General features: G+C 40.3%; 1 protein-coding gene across 4 annotated transcripts in view; it reads right to left on the bottom strand.

Moving 5' to 3' along the window:
- The window catches only part of C9H9orf85 (chromosome 9 C9orf85 homolog), a 105,910-nt gene that overhangs the window by 16,244 nt on the left and 67,868 nt on the right, over positions 1–21,798 (bottom strand). The window contains exon 4 of one of the 4 annotated variants that reach the window (XM_049896975.1): positions 21,205–21,485. The exons of the other annotated variants lie outside the window; for them this stretch is intronic. The gene's annotated coding sequence lies outside the window, so the exon portion shown is untranslated. Of the gene's footprint in view, positions 1–21,204; positions 21,486–21,798 lie in introns of those variants that run through there. 4 annotated transcript variants of the gene reach the window in all.

Raw genomic sequence — 21,798 nt, 5'->3', positions numbered from 1 at the left:
TGTTAACGGTAGTAGCTATAGTTGCACATGATGAACATAATATTACTGAACTGTACGTATAAAACAAATTAGCAAATGTTTTCATATATATATATATATTTTAACCTCAATAAAACAGTTAAAAAAATAAAGAATAACAAGTGTTTAAGGAAACATGCCTGTCAAAAAGGAGACAGCATTTTTTATGCTCCATAAGGTTTTCTAAGCTGTAACCCTTACAGGAGCAGATCACCAGGTGGAGCTGCAGGGTAGATTCAAACCACCAACCTTCTGGTTAGAAGCAGTGGTGCCACCAGGCTCCTAGGAGATACAGAACAGCAGCAACCCTACAGAGGGCAGGAGCAAAGGGAGGACTCTGAAAAGAGCAGCAGACTAGAAACCAGCACTCCTGAGTGAAGCTGGTGGATGAGAACAACTGCCAATCTAGAACCATATACTCAGTAAAAGTCTTTTACAGAAAGATTAAAATTGTTTACCACCAAAAGACCCTCCCCCAAAAAACATTAGAAGAAATAATTAAACCTTCATACTGTCTTTGCAGTAAGAATTGCACTTAAGAGTAACCAAACAGCCCTAGCCGAAAGGAGAGCTCTTCCTTTTCAAAGGATGTCCGCTAATGCATGTTGAAGAAGTAAAGAATTGTTAGTTGCCATTGAGTTGATTTAGACTTATGGCGACCCCATATCAAATACCAGCAGGATCACCCATGGTAGAAAGGTTTCAGAGGAGCTTCCAGACCAAGACAGACTAGGAAGAAGGGCCTGGTGGTTTACTTCTAAAAAAACCTGGCCACTAAAAACTTTATGAATAGCAGCAGAACATTGTCTGATACAGTGCTGGAAGATAAGGCCCTTAGGGAGGAAGGTGCTCAAAATAACAACTGTGGAAGAGTCGTCTCCTCAAAGTAGAGTCAACCTTAATGATGTGGATGGAGTAAGGCTTTCGGGACCTTCATTTGCTGATGTGATATGACTCAAAATGAGAAGAAACAGGTGCAAACATCCATCAATAATTGAAACATGGAACGTATGAAGTATGAATCTCATTGGAAGTTGTCAAAATTAAAATAGAACACTTGAAGATAGATATCCTAGGCATCAGTGAGCTGAAATGGACTGATATTGGCCATTTTGAATTGGAAAGTCATATGGTCTCCTATAGGGTTGCAATGAGTCAGAATCAACTTGATGGCAATGGGTAACAACAAGTATGATTTACTATTCCAGGAATGACAAATTAAAGAGGAACAGCCATCACATTTCTTTGTCCTAAAGAACACTTCAAGATGTATCCTGAAGTATAGTGCTGTCAGCAATAGGATAATATCCATAGGCCCACTCGGAAGACCAGTTAATATGACTATTATTCAAAACTTACGCACCAACCGTTAATGCTGGAGATAAAGAAATTGAGGATTTTTACCAACTTCTGCTTTTGGAAATACCTTTTTCAACAACATAAATGATGACTATACATGTGGACCTCACCGGACTGAATACAAAGGCATAAAATCAACTACATCTGTGGAAAGAGACAACAGGGAAGCTCAATAACATCAGTCAAAACAAGGCCAGAGCTGAACGCAGAACAGACCAACAACTGCTCATGTCCAAATTCAAGTTGAAACTGAAAAAAATTGAAACAAGTCCATGAGACCCAAGGTATGACATTGAGTATATTGCTCCTGAATTTAGAGAACATCTCAAGAACACATTTCGTACATCGAACACTAATGACCAAAGATCAGACAAGTTGTGAATGACATCAAGGACATCATACATGAAGAAAGCAAAAGGTCATTTAAAAACACAAGAAGAAAAGGCCAAAATGGATGTCAGAAGAGACTCAGAAACTTGCTCTTGAACATAGAGTAGCTAAAGTGAAAGGAAGAAATGATGAAGTGAAAGAGCTAAACAAAAGATTTCAAAGGGTCACTTGAGACAGCAAAGTATTATAAGGACATGTGCAAAGACCTGGAGTTAGAAAATCAAAAGCAAAGAACACATTTAGCATTTCCCAAGCTGAAATAACTGAAGAAAAAATATAAGCTTCAAGTTGCAATACTGAACGGTTCTATGGGAAAAATATTAAACAATGCAGGAAATATCAAAAGAAGATGAAAGGAGAAGGAGGCAGAATCAAGACAGTAGAATAGACATATGCTTCTGGTGAGCCCTCTTTACAACAAAGACCCAAAAAAACAAGTGAAACGAGTATATTTGTGACAAGCTGGGAGCCCTAAGGTTCAAAAGCAAGCTTAGAAAACGAACTGAGGGCCGGGTGGCGGGGGGGTGGGGGGGAGGAAGAGACCGTTCATAAGGGGGGAGGAGTTACAGGACCTGAATCACAGGGAGACCTCAGGTGCCATTCCTGGAACAGCGGCGGTGGTGGGCTGGTACCAGTGTTCAGCCGCAGTTTCCTCAGGAAGAAGCAGCCAGCCACACAGCCCACTCACAGCTCCAGAAACTGAGGAGAATGGTGCTCTCAGCAAAAGCTAAGTACTTGCATATATTTTACCGCACCCCCCGCCACCCGCAAACCAACTTCAGCAGCTGAATTCCCTAGGCCTGAGATAGGCACCTAGAGCCATTTTCCCGGCCTTGTGGAAGGAACAAATTTGCATTTGGGGGAAAAGATAATTTGCTAGCTCCACTAACCAGGGGAGCTCAGGACAGAAGCAGCTCCTGTCCAGGCATAAACCATCCATGGAGTTTGAGCACCTTTCCCTTCTGCATGGACCTGTGTGGGCCTATTTCTGGAGAATAGGCCCTTGTTGGCAGACTCTAACCATTTCAGCTGTGCAGTGGAGAGGTGGGTCTTTGATGTTTGACATTGCTTTGCCTATTAAACAAGGTCCCCACCTACCCACATCAGGGACCTAATGACTGGTAGCTCCACTCAGGTCAGCCAGCCACCCTCGACATGGGGTCCAAAAATAACTGGTACCTCCCTGTCCTTACAACCAAAAACTTTGGGTGCCCATGGTCCGTCTGCAGAACTCACCCATCTGCACGCTCTAGGGAACAGGGAAGCGCTTTCCTCAGAGACACTCAGGGCTTGGGTCTCAGCCACCTGCCTTGTTCAGAGCATGACCCCCTGCTGCAATCAGATACCAGTATATACTCCAATCACCCCTGCCCCTCTAAGACTGTAGGAGAGAGCCTGTACCACACACTTGATGATCAGCTACCTGGAAACCTGAGCTGAATTCATACAAGAAAACTGAATCAACTCCTAGACTGATATACCTAATAACAGCTCTAGCCATCTGGGAACTGGACATCACAGTTCCAAAGGCAAAAATAATCAAGCTATTTCACTCAAGCAACCCATACGGGTATACCAAAGAAAAACAAAGCAAGAAGCTATGACACAGTAAGCAAGCATAAACTAATACAATAACTTACAGATGGCTCAGAGACAACAGTCAGTATCAAGTCACATAAAGAAACAGACCATGATCACCTCAACAGGCTCTCAAAGCAAAGAATCCAGGGATCTTCTAGATGAAAGTCCATTCCTGGAATTACGAGATGCAGAATATAAAAGTTTAATATACAGAACCCTTTAAGATATTAGGAAGGAAATGAGAAAATACACAGGACAAGCTAAGGAACACACAGATAAAGCAACTGAAGAAATTAGAAAGATTATTCTGGAACATAATGAAAAGTTTAATAAGCTGGAAAAATCCATAGACAGGCAGCAATCAGAAATTCAGAAGATTAACAATAAAATTACAGAAGTAGACAACTTAATAAAAGTCAGAGAAGAACTGAGCAGGTGGAAACTAGAATTTCTGAACTCAAAGATAAATCACTTGGCATTAATATATTTGAAGAAAAATCAGATAAAAGAATTTTAAAAAATGAAGAAACCTTAAGAATCATGTGGGACTCTAACAAGGGAAATAACCTATGAGTGATTGGAGTACCAGAACAGGGAGGGATAACAGAAAATACAGAGAGAATTGTTGAAGATTTGTTGGCAGAAAAATTCCCTGATATCGTGAAAGATGAGAAGATATCTATCCAAGATGCTCATCGAACTCCACATAAGGTAAAAGAAGCACAAGAAATACTAAAGGGAGTTCTTTGGTTAGAAAATCAATAATATCAGGTATCAACCCAAGACTAGAACACTGGGCAGAGCAACCAGAGGTCAACCCAGACAGGGAAATAAAAAAAACAAAGCAAGATTATAAAAAAAAAAGCTCAAAACAGGGTAACAGCAATGTTATTATATAAAAGATGACAACATTAGAATAATAAAGAGGGACTAAGAAATGTAATCATACACCTTCCATATGGAGAGGAAGATACGCTGATACAAAGAAATAAAAGTTAGGTTTAAATTTAGAAAAATAGCGGTAAATAATAAGGTAACTGCAAAGGAGACAAACTATCCCACTCCAAACCAAAACCCACTGCCGTTGATTCGATTCCAACTCATAGCGACCCTATAGGACAGAGTAGAACTGCCCCATAGAGTTTCCAAGGAGCGCCTGGCAGATTTGAACTGCTGACCTCTTGGTTAGCAGCCGTAGCACTTAATCACTACACCACCAGGGTTTACCTATCCTACTTATCAAAATAAAATACAAGAAAAAAATAGAGACTCAGCAGAAACAAAATCAACAACAACAAATATGAGGAAAGGACAATATATAAAGCTAATCCACTCAGCACATAAAATTAAGTGGGAAAAAGAAACTGTCAACAACACACAAAAAAGTACATCAAAATTATAGCACTAAATTCATAAAACCAAAAAAATTCGTACCTGTGCATAATTACTCTGAATATAAATGGACTAAATGCACCAATAATGAGACAGAGAGTGGCAGAATGGATTAAAAAAACAAGATCTGTCTATATGCTGCCTACAAGAGACATACCTTAGACTTAGAGACACAAACAAACTAAAAGTCAAAGAATGGGAAAAAATATATCAACCAAACGGCAATCAAAAAAAAGCAGGTGTGGAAATATTAATATCTGGCAAAACACACTTTAAAATTAAATCCATCAGAAAGGATGAGGAAGGATACTATATAATGATTAAAGGGACAACATACCAAGAAGATATAACCATATTAAATATTTATGCACCCAATGACAGGGCTGCAAGATACATAAAACAAACTCTATCAGCATTGAAAAGTGAGATAGACAGCTCCACAATAATAGTAGGAGACTTCAACACACCACTTTCAGTGAAGGACAGGACATCCCGAAAGAAGCTCAATAAAGACATGGAAGATCTAAATGCCACAATCAACCAACTTGACCTCATAGACACACACAGAACACTCCACCCAACAGCAACCAAGTATGCTTTCTTTCCTAGTGCACATGGAACATTCTCTAAAATAGACCACATATTAGGTCATAAAGCAAGCCTTAGCAGGATCCAAAACATTGAAATATTACAAAGCATCTTCTCTGACCATAAGGCCATAAAAGTGGAAATCAGTAACAGGAAAAGCAGGGAAAAGAAATCAAACACTTGGAAACTGAACAATACCCTGCTCAAAAATGACTGGATTATAGAAGACATTAAGGATGGAATAAAGAAATTCATAGAATCCAATGAGAATGAAAACACTTCCTATCAGAACCTTTGGGACACAGCAAAAGCAGTGCTCAGAGGCCAATTTATACCAATAAATGCACACATCCAAATGGAAGAAAGGGCCAAAATCAAAGAATTATCCCTACGACTTGCACAAATAGAAAGAGAGCAACAAAAGAAACCCACAGGCACCAGAAGAAAACAAATAATAAAAATAGAGCTGAAATAAGTGAAATAGAAAACAGAAAAACAATTGAAAGAATTAACAAGACCAAAAGCTGGTTTTTTGGAAAATATCAACAAAATTGATAAACCACTGGCCAAACTGAAAAAAAGAAAAACAGGAGAGGAAGCAAATAACCCAAATAAGAAATGAGATGGGCGATATTACAACAGACCCAACTGAAATTAAAAGAATCATATCAGATTACTATGAAAAATTGTACTCTAACAAATTTGAAAACCTAGAAGAAATGGATGAATTCCTAGAAACACACTAAAAAAAAAAAAAAAAAAAAAAAAAAAACACTACCTACCTAAATTAACACAAACAGAGGTAGAACAACTAAAAAAAAAAAACAAAAAACTAAATAGACCCATAAAAAAGAAGAGATTGAAAAGGTAATCAAAAAACTCCCAACAACAAAAAAAAGCCCTGGTCTGGATGGCTTCACTGCAGAGTTCTATCAAACTTTCAGAGAAGAGTTAACACCACTACTACTAAACATATTTCAGAGCATAGAAAAAGACGGAATACTACCTAACTCATTCTATGAAGCCACCATATCCCTGATACCAAAACCAGGTAAAGACACCACAAGAAAAGAAAATTATAGACCTATATCCCTCATGAATGTAGAGGCAAAAATCCTCAACAAAATTCTAGCCAATAGAATTCAACAACATATCAAAAGAATAATTCACCATGACCAAGTGGGATTCATACCAGGTATGCAGGGATGGTTCAATATTAGAAAAACAATTAATGTAATCCACTACATAAATAAAACAAAAGATAAGAATCACATGATTTTATCAACTGATGCAGAAAAGGCATTTGACAAAGTTCAACACCCATTCATGACAAAAACTCTCAGCAAAATAGGAATAGAAGGAAAATTCCTCAACATAATAAAGGGCATTTATACAAAGCCAGCAGCCAACATCACCCTAAATGGAGAGAGCCTGAAAGCATTCCCACTGAGATCGGGAACCAGATAAGGATGCCCTTTATCACTGCTCTTATTCAACATTGTGTTGGAGATCCTAGCCAGAGCAATTAGGCTACATAAAGAAACAAAGGGCATCCAGATCGGCAAGGAAGAAGTCAAAGTATCTCTATTTGCAGATGACATGATCTTATACACAGAAGACCGTAAGGAATCCTCCAGAAAGCTACTGAAACTAATAGAAGAGTTCAGCAGAGTATCAGGATACAAGGTAAACTTACAAAAATCAGTTGGATTCCTCTACACCAACAAAAAGAACATCGAAAAGTAAATCACCAAATCGATGCCATTTGCAGTAGCCCCCTAGAAGATAAAATACTTAGGAATAAATCTTACCAGAGATGTAAAAGACTTATACAAAGAAAACTACAGTACACTTCTGCAAGAAACCAAGAGACTTACATAAGTGGAAAAACGTACCTTGCTCGTGGATAGGAAGACTTAACATTATAAAAATATCTATTCCTCCAAAAGTGATCTATACATTTAATGCAATTCCAATCCAAATCCCAATGACATTCTTTAATGAGATGGAGAAACAAATCTCCAACTTCATATGGAAGGGAAAGAGGCCCCGGATAAATAAGGCATTACTGAAAAAGAAGAACAAAGGGAGGCCTTACTTTACCTGATTTTAGAACCTATTATACCGCCACAGTAGTCAAAACAGCCTGGTACTGGTACAACAACAGATACATGGACCGATGGAACAGAATTGAGAATCCAGACATAAACCCATCCACATATGAGCAGTTGATACCTGACAAAGGCCCCAAAACAGTTAAATGGGGAAAAAACAGTCTTTTTAACAAATGGTGCTGGCAAAACTGGATATCTGTCTGTAAAAAAACGAAACAAGACCCATACCTCATTCCACGCACAAAAACAAGCTCAAAATGGATCAAAGACCTAAATATAAAATCTAAAACGATAAAGATCATGGAAGAAAAAATAGGGACAACGTTAGGAGCCCTAATACATGGCGTAAACAGTATACAAAACATTATTAAGAATGCAGAAGAAAAACTAAATAACTGGGAGCTCCTAGAAATCAAACACCTATGCTCATCCAAAGAGTTCACCAAAAGAGTAGAGTACCTACACACTGGGAAAAAGTTTTTAGCTATGACATTTCCTATCAGCGCCTGATCTCTAAAATCTACATGATACTGCAAAAACTCAACTACAAAAAGACAAATAATGCTATTAAAAGATGGGCAAAAGATATGAATAGACACTTCACTAAAGAAGACATTCAGGTAGCCAACAGATACATGAGGAAATGTTCACAATCATTAGCCATTAGAGACATGCAGATTGAAACTACAATGAGATTTCATCTCACTCCAACAAAAAAAAAAAGGCTGGCATTAATCCAAAAAACACAAATTAATAAATGTTAGAGAGGCTGTGGGGAGATTGGAACACTTATACACTGCTGGTGGGAATGTCAAATGGTACAACCACTTTGGAAATCAGTTTGGCGCTTCCTTAAAAAGCTAGAAATAGAACTACCCTACGATCCAGCAATCCCACTCCTTGGAATATATCCTAGAGAAATAAGAGCCTTTACACGAACAGATAGTGCACACCCGTGTTTACTGCAGCACTGTTTACAATAGCAAAAAGATGGAAGCAATGAAGTTGACCATCAATGGATGAATGGATAAATAAATTATGGTATATTCACACAATGAAATACTATGCATCAATAAAGAACAGTGAGGTATCCGTGAAACATTTCATAACATGGAGGAACCTGGAAGGCATTATGTTGAGTGAAATTAGTCAGTTGCAAAAGGGCAAATATTGTATAAGACCACTATTATTAGAACTTGAGAAATAGTTTAAACTGAGAAAAAACATTCTTTTGTGGTTATGAGAGGAGGGAGGGTGGGAGGGGGGTATTCACTAATTAGTTGGTAGATAAGAACTACTTTAGGTGAAGGGAAAGACAACACAGGGGAGGTCAGCACAACTGGACTAAACCAAAAGCAGTTTCCTGAATAAACTGAATGCTTCAAAGGCCAGTGTAGCAGGGGCAGGGGTTTGGGGACCATGATTTCAGGGGACATCTAAGTCAATTGGCATTATAAAATCTATTAAGAAAATATTCTGCATTCCACTATGAAGAGTGGCATCTGGGGTCTTAAATGCTAGCAAGCAGCCTTCTAAGATGCATCAATGAGTCTGAATCCACCTGGATCAAAGAAGAGTGAAGAACACCAAGGACACAAGGTAATTACAAGCCCAAGAGACAGAAAGGGCCACATGAACCAGAGACTACATCATTCTGAGACTAGAAGAACTAGATGGTGCCCAGCTATAACCAATGACTGCCCTGACAGGCAACACAAGAGAGAACCCCTGAGGGAGCAGGAGAGCAGTGGGATGCAGACCCCAAATGCTCGTAAAAAGACCAGACTTAATGGTCTGACTGAGAATGGAAGGCCCCTGGTGGTCATTGCCCCCAGAGCTTCTGTTAGCCCAGGACAGGAACCATTCCCAAAGCCAACTCTTCAGACATGGATTGGACTGGACAATGGGTTGGAGAGGGATGCTGGTGAGGAGTGAGCTTCTTGGATCAGGTGGACACTTGAGCTTATGCTGGTATCTCCTGCCTGGAGGGGAGATGAGAGGGTAGAGGGGGTTAGAAGCTGGCGAAATGAACAGTAAAGAGAAAGCAGAGGGAGAGGGCGGGCTGTCTCATTAGGGGGAGAGTAATTAAGGGTATGTAGCAAGGTGTACATAAGTTTTTATGTGAGAGACTGACTTGATTTGTAAACTTTCACTTAAAGCACAATAAAAATTATATAAAAAAAGAATAACACCCATGTTTTTAGCAAGCATCCCCATAAATTTTTATATGCTATTTTCCATTTGATCTAGTTCAAAATACATTCTGATTCAGAAAAGAATATTTAAAAAAAAAAAAAAAGAAGAAGATGATGAAAGGAATACACAGAGTCACTGTGCCAAAAAGAATTGGTCCACTTTTAACCATTTAAGGATGTAGCGTATGCTCAAGAACCAATGGTACTGAAGGGAGAAGTCCAAGCTGTACTGAAGGTATTGGGGAAAAACAAGTCTCCAGGAATTGACAAAATATCAATGGAGTTTTTTTTTTTTTAATCTATTCTGCCACTTTCTGTCTCTTTATTGGTGCATTTTGTCCATTTACATTCAGCATAATTGATAGGTATTATTTTAGTCATTTTGATGTCTTTTTTTGTAGGTGTTGTTGACAGTTTCTTTGTTCTACTTAATTTTCTGTGGTGAGTTATTTTTCTTTATGTATTTTCTTCTTTTTCATTGTTGCTGATTTTGTATTTGCTGAGTCTTTGTTTTTCTTGTTTTTTTATTTTGATGTGTAGGATTTTTAGTTTCCTTTTTGGTTACCTTAATATTTACCCTTATTTTTCTAAGTTTAAACAAATCTTGTATTTTTTTTATGTTACTTTGACTTCCTCTCCACATGAAAGATCTATGACAATAGGTTTTAGCCCCTCTTTTTTGTTTTAATGTTGTCATGTTTTGTAGAGTGATATGTGTTTCCTTATCCTCAGCGTTTTAGCTTTCATCTATTTTTGTGACTTTTCTGTCTGGGTTTATATCTGGTTGCTCTGTTCTGTGTTCTAGTCTTGCATTTTTATCTGCTGTTATTGACTTTCTAACCAGAGGGCTCCCTTTAGAATTGCTTGTAATTTTGGTTTGGTTTTTGCAAATTTCCTAAACTTCTGTTTGTCTGGAAATGCCCTAATTTCGCCATCATATTTGAGAGGCAATTTTGCTGAATGTATAATCCTTGGCTGGCATTTTTTTTTTCCTTCAAGGCTTTATGTATGTCATCCCATTGCCTTCTTGCCTGCGTGGTTTCTGCTGAGTAGTCCGAGCTTAGTCTTGACTCTCCTTTTTAGGTGATTTTTCATTTATCCCTAGCTGCTCTTAAAATTCTCTTTATCCTTGGTTTTGGCAAGTTTGATTATAATATTTCTTGGTGACTTTCTTTTGGGATCTACCTTGTGTGGAGTTCGAGGAGCATCTTCGATAGCTATCTTCTTATCTTTCACGATATCAGGGAAGTTTTCTGCCAACAAATCTTCAACAATTCCCTCTGTATTCTCTGTTACTCCCCCTGTTCTGGTACTCCAATCACTCGTATGTTGTTCCTCTTGATAGAGTCCCACATAATTCTTAGGGTTTCCTCATTTTTTTTTTAATTCTTCTATATGATTTTACTCAAATAATTTGGTGTCAAGTGCTTTATCTTCAATCTCACTAATTCTGACTTCTATTGCTTCAATTCTGCTCCTATGACTTTCTATGGAGTTGTGTAACTCTGACATATCATTGTTAATCTTCTAGACATCTGTTTGCTGTCTCTCTAAGGGTTCTTCCAACCTGTTAAATTTGTCATTATGCTCTTCTATAATGTTCTTAAGTTCCTCTATTGCTTTGTCTGTGTGTTCCTTGGCTTGTTCTGCATTTTGCCTGATCTTCCTGATCTCTTGAAGAGTTCTATATATCAATCTTTTGTATTCTGCCTCCAGTATTTTCAGGAAGTTATCTTCCTTTGGAGGATTTGTTGAATCTTTGTTTCGGGAGCTTGCTGAACCCGTCATGGTCTGCCTTTTTATGTGATTTGATATTGACTGTTGTCTCTGAGCCATCAATAAGTTATTATACTTATTTATTGTATGTTTGCCTACTGTGTCCTAGATTTTTGTTTTGTTTTGTTTTGATATGCCCAAATAGGCTGCTCATGTGAGCTAATTTGATTATTGATGCCTTTGAAGCTCTAACATCCTGTCACCAGGCAGTTAGATTTCTTACTAGGTATGTGAGCCCAGGAATCCATTTACTTTTCTTGTATGGGTTCAGCTTGGGTGGCTAGATAGTTGGTCACCAAGTGTGTGACACAGGCTCTCACCTACAGTCCTAGATGGGCAGGGATGATTGGAGTGGGCACACGTATCAGGCTGCACTAGGGGGCCACAGACGGAGCAAAGCAAGGGGTTAATGGCTGCCCCTGAGTGTCTGGGAGGAAAGGGTGTCCCTGTTCCCTGGAGTGCATAGGTGGGTGGGCTTTGCAGCCAGACTATGGGCATCCAATACTGTTGGCCATAAGGACTGGGAGGCATCACTTATTCTTGGACCCCTGTTGCAAGTGACTGGGTGGCGTGGGTGGAGACACCAGTTCTCAGGCCCCTGAGGTGGGTAGGTGAGGACCCTGCTTAATAGGCAGAGCAGTGTCAAATGTCACAAACCTGCCACTCCACCATATAGCTGATACAGTGAAGTTAGGCTTCAGGTATATACCCTGTTGTACTGTACTAATGAGGGCCTATGCTGCTGAAATGGGCCTATCTGGAGGTGAAAGGCATTCAAAGCCCGTGGATCCCTTATGCCTGTGCCTAGGGTGAGAAGCTGTACCTGGCTTAGGAGAGCTGGCAGATTATTTTTTCCTGTTTGTTAATTTGTTCCCTCTCCCAGGCTGAGAGGATGACTCAGGAATGTGACAGGCCCTTCTTCCAGCCCAGGGGAAGAGGCAATCAGCAATTGCTGAAGCCGGCCCATGACCCGGGACAGAGCAGGGAGGGAGCAGGGAGAGATGTTCTTTCCAAATGGGGTGTTTTTTGATCTGTGCAGTAGATTAGACACATATACTTACCTTTTGCCAACAGAGGGTCACTTCTTGCTGGTTCTGGACGGTTGAGCAGACTCTGCAGCTCGGTCTCTCCCAATGTGGAAAACGTGTCCCAAACACCACTGATTGATTTCCCCACACTTATCAGCTGATCTTGCCTACAGGATGCTGGTTCCTGCTGGGTCAGGTCTGGCAACTCCTTGCTGCTTTTGAACGGCCTCTCCCTCCCCCTGCTACTCAGTCTGATTCCTCAACTTTGCCTTTGATGTTCAGGGCTCCTAGATTGTCATATATAACAAATTCACTTGTTTTGGGGGGGTCTTTGTTGTAAGAGGGACCACCAGAAGTGTCTGACTACTCCGCCATCTCTGCCCCGTCTGTGCCAAGAAATTTGGAGACAGTTATCTGGCCAACTGACTGGAAGATATCCATATATGTGCCCATTCCAAAAAAGGTGATCCAACAGAATACAGAAACTATTGAATAATATCATTAATATCACATGCAAGTAAAATCTGCTGAAGATAACTAAAAAATGGTTGCAACAATACGTCAACAGGGACTGCCAGAAATTCAAGCCAGATTCAGACAAGGACGAGGAATGAGGGATATCATTTCTGTTGTCAGATGGATCTTGGCTGAAAGCAGAGAATATCAGAAAGATGTTGTCTTAGCCTTCTAGCGCTGCTTATAACAGAAATACCGCAAGTAGATGGCTTTAACAAACAGAAATCTATTTTCTCACAGTCTAGTAGGCTAGAAGTCCAAATTCAGGGCATCAGCTCCAGGGGAAGACTTTCTTTCTCTGTTGGCTCAGGAGGAAGGTCCTTCTCATCAGTCTTCCCCTGGACGAGGAGCTTCTCTGTGCAGGAACTCTGGGTCCAAAGGAGGTGCTCTGTGCCAGGCACTGCTTTCTTGGTGGTATGAGGTCCCACTGTCTCTTTGCTTCCTTCTCTCTTTTACATCTCAAAAGAGATTGGCTCAAGACAGGATCCAATCTTGTAGATTGAGTCTTACCTCATTAACATAACTGACACCTATCCCACCTCATTAACATCATAGAGGTAGGATTTACAACACATAGAAAAATCATATCAGATGACAAAATGGTGAAAAATCACACAATACTGGGAATCATGGCCTAGCCAAATTAATACACATATTTTTGGGAACACAATTCAATCCATGACAGAGGTTTACCTGTTTTATTGACTATACAAAGGCATTTGACTGTATGGATCATAACAAATTATGGATAACATTGCAAAGAATGAGAATTCCAGAACACTTAATTGTGTTCATGAGGAACCTGTACACAGATCAAGAGGCAGTTGTTCGAACAGAACAAGTGGATTCTACGTGGTTTAAATCAGGACAGGTGTGCACCAGGGCTGTATCCTTTCACCATACTTATTCAGTCTGTATGCTGAGCAAATAATCTCAGAAGCTGGACTATATGAAGAAGAATGGGGCATCAGGTTTGGAGGAAGACTCATTAATGACCTGCAAAATGCAGATGACACAACCTTGTCTTGTTAAAAGCAAAGAGGACTTGAAGCACTTACTGATGAAGATCAAAAATCACAGCCTTCAGCATGGATTACACCTCAACAAAAAGAAAACAAAAATCCTCACAACTGGACCAATAAGCAACACCATGATAAATGGAGAAAAGATGGAAGTTGTTAAGGATTTAATTTTTCTTGGATCCACAATCAACGCCCAAGGAAGCAGCAATGAAGAAATCAAACAATGTACCGCATTGAGCTCATCTGCTGCAAAAGACCTCTTTAAAGTGTTAAAAAGCTAAGATGTCACTCTGAGAACTAAGGTACACCTGACCAAGCCATGGTATTTTCAGTTGCCTCATATACATGTGAAAGCTGGACAATGAATAAGGAAGATGGAAGAAAAATTGATGCCTTTGAATTGTAGTGTTGGCAAAGAATATTGACTATACCGTGAACTGCCAGAAGAACGAACAAGTCTGTCTTGAAAAAAGTACAGCCAGAATGCGCCTTAGAAGCGAGAAAGGCAAGACTTCGCCTCATGTACTTTGGACTTTATCGGGAGGGACCAGTCCCTGGAGAAGGATATCATGCTTGGTAGAGGGCCAGTGAAAAAGAGTATGACCTTCAGTGAGATGGATTAGGGCAGTGCCTGCAACAATGGGCTCAAACACAACAGTGTTCGTGAGAGTGGCACAGGTCCAGGCAGTGTTTCCTTCTGTTGTACATAGCGTCGCTATGAATTGAAACCGTCTTGATGGCACCTTACACCAACTAAGTATTACCCCACAAGTTACTTGCGAGTCACAAGAGGAAGAAGCAAATGTTAAAAGGAAGGCGTCAGGCTTACCTCATCTGAACCCAGTGATGAATACTAACGTCATTACTAAATAGAACAACTAGAATTATGTGCACCCTGAAGTGATGCAGTGTGAAATGCATAGCATTACCTATGTGATGTATTCTTGCCAGAAATTGTTAATCTGAATTTAATCAAGCCTTTAGCTCTTGTAGTTTACAGGAAATACAGGAGCTAGAAGAACAAGTTAAATAACACCATAAGCAAGCAACCGAGCAAATCCAGAATTTGGGACATGGTAAAAGAAAATTGATCTGGTCTCCTCAGTTAGAAAATGCCTTGAAGAGCAGGGAAGGATCTAGATTCAAAGACACCTAAGAGGCATAAAAAATAATAGCCAAGTGCTATAACCTAATGCTATGTATAGGCTATTGTTGGATCCTACTTCACAGTAACCAACTCTAAGTGATACTTAGAAATAATTGGGGAAATGTGAATATTAATTGGGTACTAAATGATATTAAAGAATTATAGTTAATGTTGTTAATTAAGATAATGATATTGTGAATATTAGAAAAATAGCCTTTGTCCAGGCATGGACCAGTAACGTGAAACTTGCCTCCAAAAATAGAGGACGCTGAGATACCGAAGAAAGAGGCAGGTAACTCCAAGGTGACAGCAAAGTTTATTAGGGAGACTTACATACAAGGCGAGTCCTGGGCAGCAGCAGGACCAAAGTAGGTCTCCAGATCCTGCAGTGGGAGGGCAGAGGTTTCATAGGGGTAGCAGACAATAGTGGCTACAAGCCAGGGACTTACATAAGAGTGAGTCAGCAACAGGTAGTGAACTAGCAGCACACATGCTCGGCCTCACAAAGCCTGTTTCCCCTTCAGTCCTTCCCTCAAGGCTGGCTCCTATAACCTGGCACATTCCCCCTCTTGTGCCACAGTACAAGGCACTCTGTTCTTTCCCCACTGTGAACAGATACAGAAGTGGGGTTGGCCAGGTGCCTTATGGTACCCACGCATAAGCAAGAGACCAAGAAAGTTACTGTGTCCAGAACCGGGAAGGCTTCTCTGATAAGGAAAAGGAACAGGGAGAGAGAAGGCTACCTAATTCCCAGCCTCCTTATCAGAGAATGCTCTGGGTCCAAGCCTGGATGGGAGGCACAGAGGTGGACAATTCCCTCAACACCCTTACTTTTAAGAGATTCATATTCAACTAATTAGAACATATCATGATTTCTGTAATTTGCATTTAAGTACATAAAAAATAAATATATGAAGCAATTATGGCAAAATGTTAGCATTTGTTAAACCTAAGAGATGTGTAGTCATTAAACTAATGCTTCTCATACCTTAATGTGCATATAAATCAGCTGGGGACCATGTTCAAATACAGACTCTGACTCAACGAGTATGGAGTGGGGCCTAAGATTTTGCATTTCTAACAAGCTCTCAAGGATGCCCAATGCTGCTAGTCCGTCAACCACATTTGAGTAGCAAGATATTATGCTACTTACCCTACATATCTGATTGTTTGAAAAAAAATAAGGCTAATCGCTAAAGAAATTAAAATACCCCACTGCCGTCCAAAACAGAAGAAAGTAAAAGTCAAATTAAAAATAAATAAATTCAGACTTCTCTGTGTGCTTGCTAATCATACAGCTTCCTGGGCTCTTCTTGATTTGGTGGGTTTGGTACCAGGTCTAGGAATTTGTATTGTTTCACAATACACCAACAGGGGTTTCCTGTTCGCAGACTTGGTTGCACATTGGAATCACCTGAGTGATGTTAGAACAATGCTGATGCTTGAGTCCCGCCTCCAGTGATTCTGACCTAACTGGTCTGGACTGTGGTCTCAGCACCAGGGCTGTTTAAAGCTCCCTAGGCAACTCTGTGGGCAGTCATGCTTGGGAAATCCCAGCTGGGGAACACTGCTCTCTGGTAACAGATTTGAAATAACAATTACATTTTATTTCATTTTTTTGTTGTTGTTGTTACTGGGTTTCCTCATCTGTAAATAATTTCAGTAGCTACCACTTATTAGGTCCCTGTTATGTGCCAGGCATTTTGCGTGTTGTCTCACTTAAGATTCCCTGAAAAGTCTGTAAATTTGAACCCTGTTTACAGTTGAGGAAACTGAGGCTCCATTAGATTAAATGATTTGCTTAAGATCACAAAGTTAGTGGCAGAGCTGGTGTTCATTCTCAGGCCAATCTATGCCTATTTGTATAGCAGTATATTACTATTATGCCATTGTTTAAACGCTCTACGTTTTATTTAACTTCCCATTGATGGACAGGTTGCTTCCATTCATTGGTTGTGATAAGCAACGGGTACCATTTATGGGACCTATATAGCTCCATGGCAATACAGCAGCAAGGGGTAGGAAAACCAAAACCCATTGCCGTCAAACCGATTCTGACTCATAGTGACCCTATAGTACAGAGTAGGACTGCCACATAGGGTTTCCAAGAAGCGGCTGGTAGATTTGAACTGCTGACCTTTTGGTTAGCAGTTGAATGTTTAACCACTGGGTGTAGGAAGGGGTTCAATAAAGGCTTCAGTTGCTCCCAGAGAAGTAATGAAAAGGGTTTCGGGAAAAAGCAGGTCAGGTTGAAAAGGCATAGCTCAGAAATATACTAGTCAATAACTGCCTGTCCCGTGGTTTTTAAAAATGAATTTTGCATGTTTATATTCAGTATCCCCAGCTAGATGATAAATTCCTTCAAGGAGATATAAATTCCTTGAGGGCGTTTATCATCTAGTTGGCTGTGTCCTATCATTCCATGGATCCCCCTTAGCACCTGGGATGATTTGGCATGAGAGAATGAACGAAGGTACTTCAGAGTTGTGCTGTAACTTGTCCGTAGACCTAGTTACAAAGCATGATTTTAAAAAAAGCTATCTACCCAACTCCAACAAAAGGACATCAAAGTGATTGGAACAGAATGGGAAAGAGCACAGCCTTTTACAATGACTAGTTCAGGTGAAACTCTGATAGCATTTAATACAGTCCCAGCTGAACAAAGGTCTGGCTCTCCTTGAGTGAGTGCATAGGTAGGCATCAGCCTGTCCAGCCCCTGCTTTTGATTAATAGAGCTTAAGACGGGCTCCCTAAAACCAGATCCCCCTGCGTGTGCCTTTAAAGTGATAGTTGAGTAATGGGTGGTAATTTCTCATTCACTATGATAAGGCTTCCTTTCCAATGGACTTTTGTGCATTCTGCTAAGCAAATCTGGTTTTCATTTCCCTAACACATTCTTCTTCCATGACTGCCCTTTTAATATGCCTTGTTTTGACAGGCAGTGGCTTAGTACAGTTTACAAGGATTTGTCTTTCTCTGCTACAGATTGATTTTTCTTATCTCACCTTGATTTCTTAGGATACATTTGACCTGTCACTGACGGGAGAGGGGGTAAGGTCTTTTTCTGCAGATAATAACAAACAGGCAGTTTTATTTCTGGGGTTCTGGGGAGCAAAGAAGAGATAGTAAAGGGTTTCTGAAAGAGAATCAATCACCCAAGTTTATTGCTGCAAAACGTGTGTTTGGGAAACATGTGAACATTCAAAACAAACCAGGGCTTTAAATAAATAGAAACCGTGTAATGGCCTTCTCAACTTGGGGTCATATAGATTGATACAGGCATCTTAATTTAATATCAACATGAAATCAAAAAGCCGTGTTCATCTCTTAGGAACTATAGGTGTCACAAATAAGACAGACTACTGAGTGTGCCAATTACTCCTCCTGAGGAGTACACCTCAATTTTTGTAAATCATTATTATTGAGGAGGAGCATATATAAAAGGCGCTCCTTGGAAACTCTATGGGGCAGTTCTACCCTGTCCTATAGGGTCGCTATGAGTCGGAATAGACTCGATGGCACTGGGTTTAGCATATATAAAGCAAAGTGCACAGACCTTAGCAGTACAGCTCAATATCTATATAAGCGTACAGTGAATGTGTGTATAGGGACATGTAACTAGCACCAGATGGAAAAGTAGAACATTTCCAGCCCTCCAGAAGGTTCCCTTGTGCCCACTAATAGTCACTATCCCCCACCCCCCAGGTAACCACTGTTCTGGCTTCTATCACCACAGATTCATTTTGCCTATTGATTCTTATTTAAATAGAGTCATACAGAACTCTTATTTTCTGTCCAATTCCTTCTGCTCATCATTATGCTGTGAGATTCAGCTATGTCGCTGTGTGTAGCACTAGTTTATTCTTTTTTTATTGCTGAGGAGTATTCTATTTTACATACAGTTTATTTGTTCATTCTATGATTTTTTTTTATGATTGACATTTAATGTCTTTGAATGGAATATAACAAATTGAAATTGTAAATGAATATTTAACAAATGGCATTAAGATACACATCACAGAATAACCTCTTATAAAAAATTAAGAAATACATTTCCTCCTCCTTTGGCATATCCAGAGTCAGTTTTTAAAATGCTTTCCTTCTCTATTATGGCAACACCTAGTGGCTTAAGAAGGCTACAGATCTGGGTGCATGCATTTATAACTCGGAAACACTGACATTTAGATGTAAAAGATCTCAAACAGCATTTAGACCAGTGGTTTTGAACCCTAGATATCCATTAGAACCACCAGGTACAATGACAAAGACCAGGCCCCACTCCAGACTAATTAAAGCAAACTCTTTGGTCGGTGGGACCCCAGGATTAGTATATTGTAAAACCTGCCCAGGTGATCCTTCTGTATAGCCAAGGCTGACAAAGACCCTAGACCAGCTGTTCTCAAACTTCTGTGAATATCACAAGGACATGGGAGGTTTGTTAAAACAGATTGCTGGGCCCCATTCTGAGTTTGTTGCAGGAGGTCTGGGGTGGAGCCAGAAATTTTCATTTTAAACAAGTTGCCAGGTGATGCTTATGATGCTAGTTCAGGAATCACTGTTCTAGACCAAGAAGGAGAAACTGAAGCTCAGACAGTCCAAGTAATTTGCAGTTGTCATGGAGCCAGTTAGTACCAAAGTCGTAATTAGAACAGAGGCTTCACGATCACTTTCCTTCCTGATAGAAATCAAAATTGGGTATCACTAAATATTATGTCATCTGAATATGTTAAAAGACAGCATCCCCCCCTCCCCATGAAAGACAAAGGAAACAGGGAGATGTTTGAAGGGGCAGGTAGGGGTAACTGTTTTCCGTGAACCTGTTTCCAAAAACTTAAACATCCTGAGGAAGTGGAAGCAGATCACATACATTAGAACAAGAAATTGAAAAGGAGAGCAAGAAGGGTGGGAAATGGAGGTTCTGGGGTTCCCTCCTGAACTCTAACCACTGCTCAGGGAAGCGACTGCCCTCCAGCACCTCTCTTAGTCCTCCCCTCCTTCAGCCACTTCCAAAGGCTGAGCTGCTGCAACCCATCTGAGCCACATGGCCACAACTAGCTCCGTCAGGAGACACCTGGGGCAGTAGTTGATCTGTTTCTTTCACAACTCTCTCATAGCACAAGATCTAGTTTGTCTTGCCAGATTTCCCTATGGCTCCTAAATCTCACCCATACTTGCCCCTTACAGTGGAATTTTTCCATAGATGGCTGGTTTTTCCTTGCTAGCTGTGGCCCATATCTGAGGTCCAGACAGCCCTTTGGCTACGAGTCCCCGGTGCCACAGTGGTCAGGCTGATGTGAGCTCGTCCTCCTAGCTGTGCTGAGTGTGCTGTAACGGCACGATGCCCTGGCAGCTCGGACCTTGGCCTGCTGAAACATTGCCTTAGTGGCTTTACCTACGGGGCGCAGGAATCTGGATTTTGAATACACCTCACAGGTGACTCTAACACACAGCCTGGTCTGGGATCCAATGCCCAGTATCACATTGGGCATTTATTCATTAATCCTCAATGCCTATTAGCTGCTAAGAGAACGGCGTTTAATGGCGTTACACAGTGATTTGCATAGTGTGCCCACTTTTGAGCAGTGGAGGAAATATTTCAGCTCAGGGGTCAAACAGAAGTGCATTTTTTCCCCACCAAGTGGGAATAGAGAAAAGACAAGAGACTTTATTTGCGGGAGGCTGCAGTTTTTTTTTTTTTTTGCAGGTGCAGAGCATTCATGTATAAGGTGTTAGAAAATATTTTCTATAGAAAACAGCAGATGCAGACTCATTTTTTTTAATAAGGACATTAGCAAAGACTTAGGGACTCTCTGATAAGGTACAAAAAAGCAGGCAGTCCAGGAGTGATGGACAAGAACAACTTGAGGAAAAAAAAAAAAACACTAGAAGAGGATCTAGGAGAGACCATAACAATTTCCCTGCAACTACAGTGGTTTTAAGATATCGCCATTACCTTAGGAAGGCCCAGAGGTTAATATCAGAATCCACATTTAGGCTTTTATGGTTTGTTGTATATAGAGTTTTCATTATTGTAAGTAGATACAGTTATTCTTCTGATGTCTTCATGAAGTACCTGGTTGAACCACACCCCCTCAAATATGTTTATTTATTTACACATACACACACACAAACATGCACTTGTGTGGAGTGGTGTGTTTGTGTGTACAAATGACTGAGATGAACCCTACTTCATTATTAGTCGATTTGGGGTCTAGAATGGACAAAACTGGTAAGTAATTCCCTGTAGCAGAATTCGGTCCTGATGATGCTCTTTTGAGACTGTAGATATGTTCCCCTAGGTCCCAGGATTTGGTCTGGTGGGGGAGGATCTTCAGTGGACATCAGAAATTACTTTCTTCCTAATTAAATGAAAGAAAACAAAAAGGAGGGAGTGTTGGCAGGAGGGAAAGGAGCATGTTACTATGAGCAAGAAGAGATTAAGAACTCTGGGAGCTAGGGTATAATCTGAATATTTCACAATAATCATAGGAGAAAGACATTAAGCTTTCCCATCTGGTCACATTCAGGTGCCTTACACTAGCTCCTGCCAGATGGCTGGCTAAAATCTGGAGCTTTCTTCAAGTCACTAGAAAATTCAATTTCTGGCATCCCACTTTGACTTAAAGATAATGACAGCCACGTCTTCACATTCTCGGAATCATGTTGGATACA

Source organism: Elephas maximus, chromosome 9 (genome assembly GCF_024166365.1).
Source record: "Elephas maximus indicus isolate mEleMax1 chromosome 9, mEleMax1 primary haplotype, whole genome shotgun sequence".
Classification (NCBI taxonomy): Eukaryota; Metazoa; Chordata; class Mammalia; order Proboscidea; family Elephantidae; genus Elephas; species Elephas maximus.
This window is presented reverse-complemented; position numbering and strand designations above follow the sequence as displayed.